This window comes from Odontomachus brunneus, unplaced genomic scaffold (genome assembly GCF_010583005.1).
Source record: "Odontomachus brunneus isolate Ranch 3 - 2012 unplaced genomic scaffold, Obru_v1 Obru_scaffold_020, whole genome shotgun sequence".
NCBI lineage: Eukaryota > Metazoa > Arthropoda > Insecta > Hymenoptera > Formicidae > Odontomachus > Odontomachus brunneus.
In genome coordinates, this window is record NW_022639470.1 from 1,730,773 (window position 1) to 1,741,798 (window position 11,026).

Here is an 11,026-nt window from a genome sequence, read left to right on the forward strand (position 1 = left end):
ATGTCATATGCATGGCATAAAAGTGGTTATATAGAAGAGAAATCACCAGAGTTCGAAATACTTGCAGATTTTTGCAGATATTTAGGACATCTTTAAGACAATATCTTATAAACTTATTTTAAAGATGTCTTAAAGACTCAATTTTGGACATTGTGTTGTCTGGGTACTATATAAGTATCCATAAGAACAGAAAACTGGCATTTTATCTCGTGAGTTGATAATGTAAAAAACTGTGTTATAACCTATAATTTTCTGAAATTATAATTATAATTCTGTGAAATTATGTAAGTATTTATTATTAATTCTTATTATATTACGTTTATTATTACATATCTTACGTTCTTGTCACTCCTTATTTTTATATTATTGGAATTATGACAGGTTGTCGAGTTATCATAATAATATATAGAAAATCGGAGCAAAATAGAGCAAGAATTTAATTGTAAATTTTACATATAACAACGGATTTTTAATATTCAATATTTAAACCGTAAAAAAATTTTTATACTAATTTAAGGAAAAAAGATATAGTATAGTTATACTGTATTAATCGAAAATACATATATGCCGTGTGTTTCGGATTCGACTGATGTCAGCCGAGGACCGACGTGAAGCGCCGGTGATGCCTAGCGCAAGGCAGAGGAGTAGTGCGGAGGAGATGAGTAGCCACGAGGTTGGATGGAGATCACAGTCGTATGAGTAACTCAAGTTTTTTTTTTTGTTTATTAATTTGTCAAGCTGTCGGTTCACTGCTCGTCAGGTCTCACATTAGGCGAAAGTCGGAGATCTTCACCGAGCTTTAGATGCCGAGGGCCTTAGGTTGCGCGGCGGAAATCTTGAAGAGCATCGATTCGATACTCAATCGACGGAGATCTTGCCGCGACCGACGGAAATCTTGACCGCGTGGCCCTGAGCTCGTTGACGCGCGCGCCTGAGACCGACGGCTTACTCCAAAGGACGATTTACACTTTACAATTAATCAAAGTTCGAGACCGAACGGCGCGCGAGCGTTCGGAGAGCACATTTGACGGCGATTTTCGCTTTAAGTGAAAGACTCTCGGTCCAAAATCCACTCGGGTCTGCCCGATCGTGAGCGATGCAAACCAGCCGTTGGTCAGCTGGCGAGTCACAAGAGACTGGAACGCGCCGCGACACTAATAGAGCGAGAGCTCGCGAAGACGCGATCCAGGATACGGAATCTAACGGATTCCGATTGCGAGCTGCGATATCCCCAGTGGGATGTGAGCTCGAGATAACCCGCCACGCTTTTAACAGACCGATTCGTGTAAAACAAACTTGATTCTCAATGATTCGAGTTAGGAAGAGAAAATCGAAGTGAAGAGCCGCGTTGAGCGGTCGCATATATACCGATTTTGAAAAGGCTACGACGCGAGTGGATTGGGCCAGCGAAGCAAGGCGAGAAACGGTTTTCGCCACGAGCGAGAGTCTACATTTCCTTATTTAGGCATTTGTAGAGGAACACGAGCTTTTCGCGGCGCGAGCCGCCCGCCGATTCGCGGAATCCTTGTTTGTGCGATCCGTTGCCATGGCGATCGCTCGGATCCTTACGACGGCTGACGGCTCGCTGGCATCGCGATGCTGGGATCGCACGTGATACGAACGTGCGATCAACATAGAAAGGACGAAGTGCGTCGCTTGTGTGCCTAATTAGAGCATCGAGTGATATTTATCTCAAACAAATGATTGCCGCAGCGGTCACCGGTCCCCGCCCCTGACGTGAAGTTAACCGTCGTGTTGATTCGAATCTCGAACACCGTGTTTAATTAAAGTATTTACCAATTCGTGATTTACTACTTTTGGTTACCTTTTATGTAATTTTCTCATTCTGTGTCTAGAAAAAGAATCATTTGTTGTAGTCAATAAAATGTCGTGATTGTCGACTCGACAAACATTTATGAGCTTCTACTAAAATTATTATCAGTTGATAAAATTTATTCTTTTGTTTGTTTGTTTTAAATTTCAGAATATCTATTTGAATATTTTATAGAATTCTCTCCATTATCATATTGAAAGATTTAACTTGTATTTACTATATATCTTTGATATCACATTAATAGGAAGAAAGAAAAGTGGCGTCACAAAACTACTCTAAAAAGACCACTGCGTTATAAAGTACGTTTTATTTTTTGTATAATCACAGATTATATTATCACAGAAACTAACATTTCACATTAATCTTTTTCAGAATGATTTGTTTGAACGTGATGAAGATAAACAATATCTTTCACAAGAAGTTATTTGTAGTTCTATTGAAGCAACAATATCAAGTGGTTATAAAAGGAAAACTGTGGAATACTGGAGGAGCGGTATAACAGGGTCAAGATCGCTTGAAGGAATTAAAAAGAGATACAAAAAGGTAATATCGATACAACAATTATAACGATGGGAGGATCAAGCAAATAAAGGTGATAGTAGAATAGAAAAATTTTTTAAATATCTGAATATATATTAAGCCGTTTCAATGAAAAAATAGAAATTCGGGAAATGTACGATCAGGCGATATGTAGACATGCGTAATTGTAGATAATATGATTCATAATTCTTTCGTAAGGCTCGAGATCTACATGTTCCTTTTGTATATTCCTTTTGTGTATTTAGCTTTACCTTTTGTGTATTTACTTAACCCGGTCGGATAAGTAATCGGTCTTTACGCAATGTAAAGGTACGTGAGACCCTACGGCACGTAACACATGATAAGAATAATTATTCATGACATTGACATTGCTCGATGGGTTTTTTTAGGCACAAGAAGAGGAAAATGCGGCAGGACTCAGATCCTCAAAAACGTGTAAGAAGATTCAAAATTGCACACGATATTGTGTCTCGAAAAGTAACCAAATTTTTAACGAAAAATCTTTGTTATTAAAATCAGATTTGGAAAATAAGTGCGATATATTTATTGAAAAAGTAAAATATTACATTAATAGATAGTAGAAGATGTTTATAATTCGGATAAGAATGAATTTCGATTAGAATTTCATTATGATCGTCGATTGTTACGTCCGACGTAACTTCTCTTCAATTCGACCGAGTGCACCTTCTGTTACCACCAGGAATGCAATAAATGCCCTGGGTGGTCAAAGAACAATGAATTGATAATAAGATGTCAAAATTTCACTATTGATTATTACTCACATGTCGTGAGAAGCATCTTTCCCCTTCTACTAAAAGGCGGTGAGAACTCACGCGAGGATATCTCGCCACCTACCTATAAAAACAGGTGCGACTGCCCACACACCTCTAGAAACAAGAAATCAGAGACAAGAAATCAGACTAAAGATAAGAAATCAGACTAGAGACAAGGAATCAGTCTATCAATCAGACAATAAATCAGTCAGTTTATAATTAATTAATTAAACTTATAAAATACAAACAATATACATAACAATTGGATCACTAAGATAAAACATTAAAAATCGTAAATAAGTTATTGGATAGATAAAGGTTTGTTTTCCTAACATATCCCCTGACCTAAGCGTCACGTTATACTTTACTCATATTCCCAAACCTTCACCAACCTCTTAAGTCCGATCCTAAGCTCTTCAGTCTCTCTGTAACGAGAACGACTACAGTACGAGAAGGACTTCAAAATAATTTAAAATTTCTTAAAAGAAAGAATCAATACAACCAGAATCAGTAAGTAAAATAATTATTTTGTACACACACATACGTTTACACATTTACTCACTCACAATCACACGAACTTGTCCATTCCAGGATAAAGTGGTTAAATCCATTGACCCAAAAAGGACAATTAACACGTTTTAAAAAAACAACTAAGACGTGACACCATTATCATATAAAGGTATAAAAAGGTAAAATCTGTAGTATAGTCTATATCAGTAACTACACATAGTTATTAGTACACTATACAGTTGATTATTTCCGCGGATGGTAGATTACTGTCGCCTCTTTTTATTAGTAGAGAATATAATACAGAACTATATCCAAAGTGCCTAATATTTTTGTTACGGCTACATCAGACAAATTAACGTCGAATTATATACAAACTTTGTTGCAAGTATTTTTTCCGATTAGATTTAATAACACAACAGTATCAGGAAAATGGTATCAGATTATATAATTGATTATATTATCACAGAGACTAATATTTATATATATATATATATATATAAAAAATCTACTGTTTGACCTCAATCCGTATCACTATTAGATTCTTGGAATGGACATTGTCTCAACATAATTGCGGAGACAAGATTCTGCGACAGATATTATTATCCTAACAATTCCAGCTGATACAATAAGACAAATTCAAACATCGTTCTATTTTGAATTCAAAATAAATTTAAAATTTAAAATTTTCAGATTCTTGTGGAACTTCAGAACTTCTTTTCATAGAATCTTGTCTAGTTTCCGCAATTATATTGAGACAAAATATCCACTTCAAGAATCTAATAATAATACGGATTGAGGTCTAACATTCGGGATGAACACTTCTTTCAACCTTTCCAAAATGATTCAAAAATAAAATGCGATATTTGTGATCATAATAATATGTTCTTGGTGCAAAAGATCACTCTATATGACACATTTTTTCCATGATCATCATCTTTGAAACGAATATATGTCATACGAATATATACTATAAATATATTATCCGCTTATATGTATGTTCTGTGCTTTTTCTTCCAAACATATTGTTAAATATATATAATTATCTGTGTTATTTTTTACAATTTATTATATTATTCCTCTTTACCCTGTTTCTCTAGATTATTATTCCATAATTTGTATTAAGCTATCCTCGTTATATCTTGTTTAGCAATAATAATGATATATTGAATTCACACTACATGCTTATCATCTTTTGTAGAGATAATAGAATTTATGTTTTCTTATTTAATGCATTACGACTTTATTTTGATTTATTTTGATGTTGTATCAACTTACCTTTAAGATTGTAATAAAGATATTTAATTCAGGAAATATATATTGGAAACTTCTGTACAAATAGCGATGCCGCACACCCATTTACTACTGTTATATGTATATGTACATTTATCTGTGTTCATGTTTTTATTTTGTGTGATACGTTGCATATTATATTATTACGATTATTATACGAATGTTCATGTTGTAGCGAGAAAATATGCGCAAATAGTTATGAAGCATAACGCCACTAAAGAAAAATAACAACGTAACAATATAAGTACTTAAAGGCACCGCGCAGCGTGGCGCGTATAGCACGATTCTATCATCACGTTTTTCTAAAAATTGAATCGAGAAACCATAACATTATTATATATTATGCATTCAATGCTCTTTAATTTTTGTCCTCACAAAAATTTGAAAAAATGACGAGTGAAGGGAGGGGATAAAATTTGACATTTTCAAAAATTTAAATAGACCGATGCAAGGAGCATAAAATAATGTAAAACGTTTATACTTAACACTTTTTCATATATCTCATATTTTAGAAAATATTTGATAAAAACAAAAAGATCCGCTTTTTTCCAGGAGAAGTTTGCTTCAATCTCCAAAGTGTCGAGATAAGCCCATATAAAAAAATATGTGTCGAATAGTTTTTGATGCTTTACAAAATATCCAATGCGCATCAAAATCGGTAAGGGATAGCTCCGACACTTTCCTTGTAAGACCAAATAAATATGATCTTTTTCCATCCACGAAATCTTACAATTTTCTCCTGAAATGTTTTTATATGTATCTTTATATGTATCTTTTTGTTTTATATGTATCTTTAGAAATAAACAGGTTATTTTAGGTAGCAGTGTTAAGTAAGGTCACTATATATTTATATTTTACTGTATATTTATTGTATATTTATTGTATATTTACTGTATATTTACTCTATATTTACTGTATATTCAAAATTATATATATTTACCGTACATTTATTTTCGGTAATAATTTCTCGGGGACTGTCAACGTAAAGTACAACGAATAATGCACACTTTATATTTTAATGCTTTTTTATTGAATGTTTCTAACTGTTATCAAGAAACAATATGGTGTCTGTTATACATGTTTATAAACTGGTCTTTGTATATTAAAATTTGTTATGCGAATATAACCAATGACATCAGTATTTCTCCTTCTTCTTCTCTTTCTTCTTGTTTCTTTATTTTAGTTTAAGTTTTAATTTATCATGCGCACTTCCGTACACAGAGAGCAAGCTGTATGTCTATTTGTTTTACTCGCGCTTTGAACTCGGATGTACATTGACTTCACCATAAAATAAATCAGAAAGTGCATCCGAAACAAAGAAACCTTCGGAGATGCGAGAACCGATATCAATGCTCATAGTATATCCGCTAAGCGGAAATCCTCATGCTCAATGAGAGAGACAGAGAATTGTTGAAATATGAATCCTTTGATATGACACTCGGTAAAAAATGCTGCGACGATGCGTCGCGCTTCTAAATGAGAATTCGTGATATATGTATACATGTATATACCGTTATAAAGTCATTATACGTGGGCTACATCGACACTCCGTGCGAATACACGATGATAAGAGCTCGGCGTAGCGGACACACCATGAGTCGATAACGGTCACCTCATAATATATAAAAATACTATGTTGCGCTATGTTATAACTTACTTGACTTTGGACAAGACAAGATACTATGGTTAGTTCGATTTGTTCGCAGAACATTGTAAAATCAAATTATATAGACCTCCTATCGATAGATAAATACACGGAAAAAAGAGATGTGGTGCACCTAACAAAAAATATTTAGTTGTAAGCAAATAGCTGCATCATTCTACATATCTTTGTATGATAGTTATGTGTATGGTTGATTTGACTTACTTTGGTGTGTCAACTACATCAATGAAGTTGATCTGGTTGCGCGTGATCTGGTTGTGGCAACCAAAAATTAGTAAGGGAATAATTTTGCATAGACAAGCTAAATATCGATGTAGTTGTATTAATCAATGGTATATTGCAAAGCAGCGATGTTAGAAAACAAAAGCAATTCACTACGCGCACAGCTAGAGATGTATACATGTGAAAACTCGTTCTGAGTGTGTAAATATACATTTGTAGTTGCCGCGTAATGAGCTGCGTTTGTATTAATCATATATTATCACTGCCGCAACATAAGTAACTCAGCCATTGCTCTTTGGTTACAGCAACCACATAAATAGTTGTTCCGTATTTTACTATTGAATCTGGTTGGCACAATCAGATTTCTGTATGGATCAACCATATTGTTTTTTCCATGTAGGTATGTAATCTTGGAGCTAGAATGATCTATCGGAACTTCGCACATCTCGCCGTTCAACAAATCTCATCATTTTTCAACGTGAATAATTCCAGAAAAGAAGAAAGAATCACAAATTTTCGCAACTGGCCGTACGAGCAGTCGTATCTTTTCAAACAAAATCATTTTTATCGAACAGTCAGGTGTTTTTTTTTTTTTTTTTTACAAAAGTGTTTTCTCATCTTTTCTACACGACTACTCGATTTATGTTGGCGATAAAAGGATTCGTCATTATGTTTCTCGAATTACCGCTTATGTTACATATAAATGAAAGAATAAATATAAGTAACGGGTTCCGAGTCTATTGTTTGTTTTCATCTACCACGACACGAATCGTGCGAGCCGTGCGAGACAAATCCCAGAGGGCTCCTGTAAACTAAAATTGTGTATCGTGTAATTTTAGGGTAGTATTAGCTAAATATAGATAGACATTGCCTATGTACAATCGCAATTGCGAGATTGCGTTTACTACTTATTGGCAGTTCTAAGTAAAGTTTACGGTTTGAACAAATTTTCTTTTCGATAATTATTATGTCCTTATATTTAGTAAGTAATAATTCTATTAAAAATAACAATATAGTATACATTATCGCGTCGCACCGACAGCCGCAGTCATTTACAGATTACACTTCTAGTTTTTTTTTTAAATTACATCCTGTGTGTATCTTTTGAGAAGTATCTTCTGGTTCTGAAAAATAATATAAGATAATCATTTTTACTATTAATAACTGGCTAATAATTATCTGCCACTTTTCTTACATCACTATTCTATTTATCATATATACAAGTAATATACACAGTATGTTTTGCGCCTTCTTAATACAAGTAATATTAAAACCTAAACATCATTAATGTTATAGTAATGCGAATAGAAACTCGACTACCTCTAATTCATCACTGTGCGCTAATTCGCTCTGTCTCTGTTCCTCTCTGCTGTCCTCCTCCTCTCCTTTCCATCTATCCTCTTGCACAGTGGAATATAAATATATTTTTATATAAAATTTGTATAATCTAAATGAGAAGATCACTTTAAATATATCTTTCATATAATCACAAAAGATACAAATATTTGTAACTATACAAGCAGGAGGTCTTGGACGGTATCATTCTGGTAGTATCTTTTTATTTTTAGTTTTATTTTTTTTTTAATATACGGCTACATCCGATTCGCATTTCACAGGCGGCGAATCGGCTCATCGCTGGATTGTGTGCGAACGAAGTAATACAGAATTTACTTTCGCATGTTGAATCACCGTGAATTGTTGTGCAACCACTGACCTGAGTAAATAACAATATTAAGCGTGCGCCTGGTATATACACGTCATGTAGAAACGATGCGTGCAGAATTTATCCCGTGAACAAAATTTTGATTTTGCCTTCCCACGCGTTTCTTTGTTCTCGTATAAAATTTGATTGTATGCAAATACAAAAAATTCTTAAGGCCTTTACGAAAATATTGCTATTACAGCGCAATTTATTTTTGACTTTTCGATTGACGAGGTTCGCGTAAAAACCACTTCATCGTCTGAAACGAAAGGCCCGATCGTAAGACACGAGAAGAAAAAAAATTAAAATCAATCGATCGCGAAATACGCGCGCAATAGTAAATACAATTCAAACGCATCATGCAAAAGTGTAACTAAACAAAGCCAGTTGAGAATGTACACGCGTCAAAATATGAAAATAAATTCCATATATAGATAATTTCACTCTCCCTCCGATTTATCTCTTTTTTTTAATTTCTTCAAAATTATAAGAAAAAAAATGAAAAAAAAATGAAACTTCGCGTTAACGTCGTGCAAAATAGAAAATTATAATTCCACCGGAGAGATGTTAAAGAAATTTTCTGGACAGTACAATTTTTTATACGTAGTCGAATATATATATTATAAGCGTATTTTACTCTTTGCCCCTAAATATTCATGTTAAAATTTGTCCGCAACACGTGCGTGTCACTAATGTTTGCGGAATATTCTTACATGGCATATAAGACTCCAAACTGCATTCATTATCGCACGCGTTCAAACTTATTCGAAATATTATAACTATTATTCTCGCGGTGTTGTGTGCAATAGTCGAATATATGTTCCGCTTTATCTCGGTAAGTAAGGATATTCGATTATAAGAATTTGTAGTGCCGACTAATAATGCGAACGTCACGCATATTCTTTCGCTCCGAAATAATACTAATTATTATCGACATTTAAAATCATAATCATGAACGGTAAACTCGATACTGTTTTCCCTTTTCCTGTCTCCTTCTTCACTTCGCATTCGACGTCGGCAATTTTTATCCTGGGAGATATATCAGATTTCTTCACTCTTTTCCAATTTAATTTCCATGGTGAACTCTGATACCCCCTAATTAATTCACTTCCATCTGCTGCCACTAACTTTTTGAAAAAAAAGGAACACTATATGTACTATATCCATTAATAAGCAAGATGGCTCTACCAACAGATGAATGTCTCTTAACTAATTAAAACTTATTAAAACTTATTTACAAAAGTAGACACTGTACAATTATCGTTCTAGTCGCGTTGTAGGTCTATCATAGCCTTCGAGTGCGAGTAGACCGGCTTTCGCAAGTAAAGACTGTGTATTGCAAGGACAACCCCGAAACAAATAACTCAAGACGGCAAAACGTTCAAAACGGCAAAGCAATAACTTAATGAAACGCACTTTCAAAATCCAATGATCCTAAATGAACGTTCGCGATCGACTATTGGCTGTCGATTATCTCCCATTGATTCGCAGTGGCAACGTCTTTCGCTCGGACAGAAAACTCACTCAAGTGAATGCCACTACATTAAAAACTATTTCTGGAATACTTTCTTTTCCCTGAGGTGCGGCATAACGCGCTATTATCGAACACTAAAAACATGTCTCAACCGACACAAGTCGAGACATATTCTTAATAATAAGATAGCACTGCGCTATCTATGCAATAACATCTTCACAGCGAGTTTACTATTACGGTATCTTCCGTACTGTCACATTCTCCAAGTTGCCGCTTAAACCCTAATTCGTTCTTACCTCTATAGGAATGTTATAACTACAGTTATAACTTCTTTGTACCATTGATTAGATGAAAGCACTCGCGTGTCGCTAGGAAAATTAGAATTCCCTCACTACAAGTGTCCGCGTACAGTAGTTCGTAAACTAATTCCGAAAAATTAGTTCGTAAACTAATTCCGTAATTTCTAAACTAATTTCGTAAACTTATCCCCGCAATGTCATCAATGGGCCCAGAAAATCGGCGAATTTTGTGCAACCTGGTTGTGCACAGGCCTGAGAGAACGGCAAAGTATTACGTAGTTGCCTGTAATTCCTAGTAATTCGCGCGCAAGTACACTGTAACCATAGAATAATATTTGCAGCGAGGTGTTAAGGGGGGAAATCCAATTAGAACGAGGAAAAATAAGCTATTTTCAAGAATTTTTTTGTAGGAGAAAGAATTTTTCTATATTTTTCAAACTTAAACATTTATTTATATATGTTTTGGACTGTCCATACGTATTTTTTTTTCCAAAAATATTTAAAAATGGCGGACATATGAAGCATCCCATTTGGCAGGTACGCGTGCGAGTTGCTCAGCTGCTGGACAAATGGCGTCCGTGATATTGATCCTATAACAGGCAGCGAAAAAATTCTTATTATTTATACCCATAATTCGTAATTGAACCTAAAAAAATTGAAAAAAGTCAAAAATTTTGAATATGAAACGCTTATGAAAATAAATTTCCATTTTTTGACGT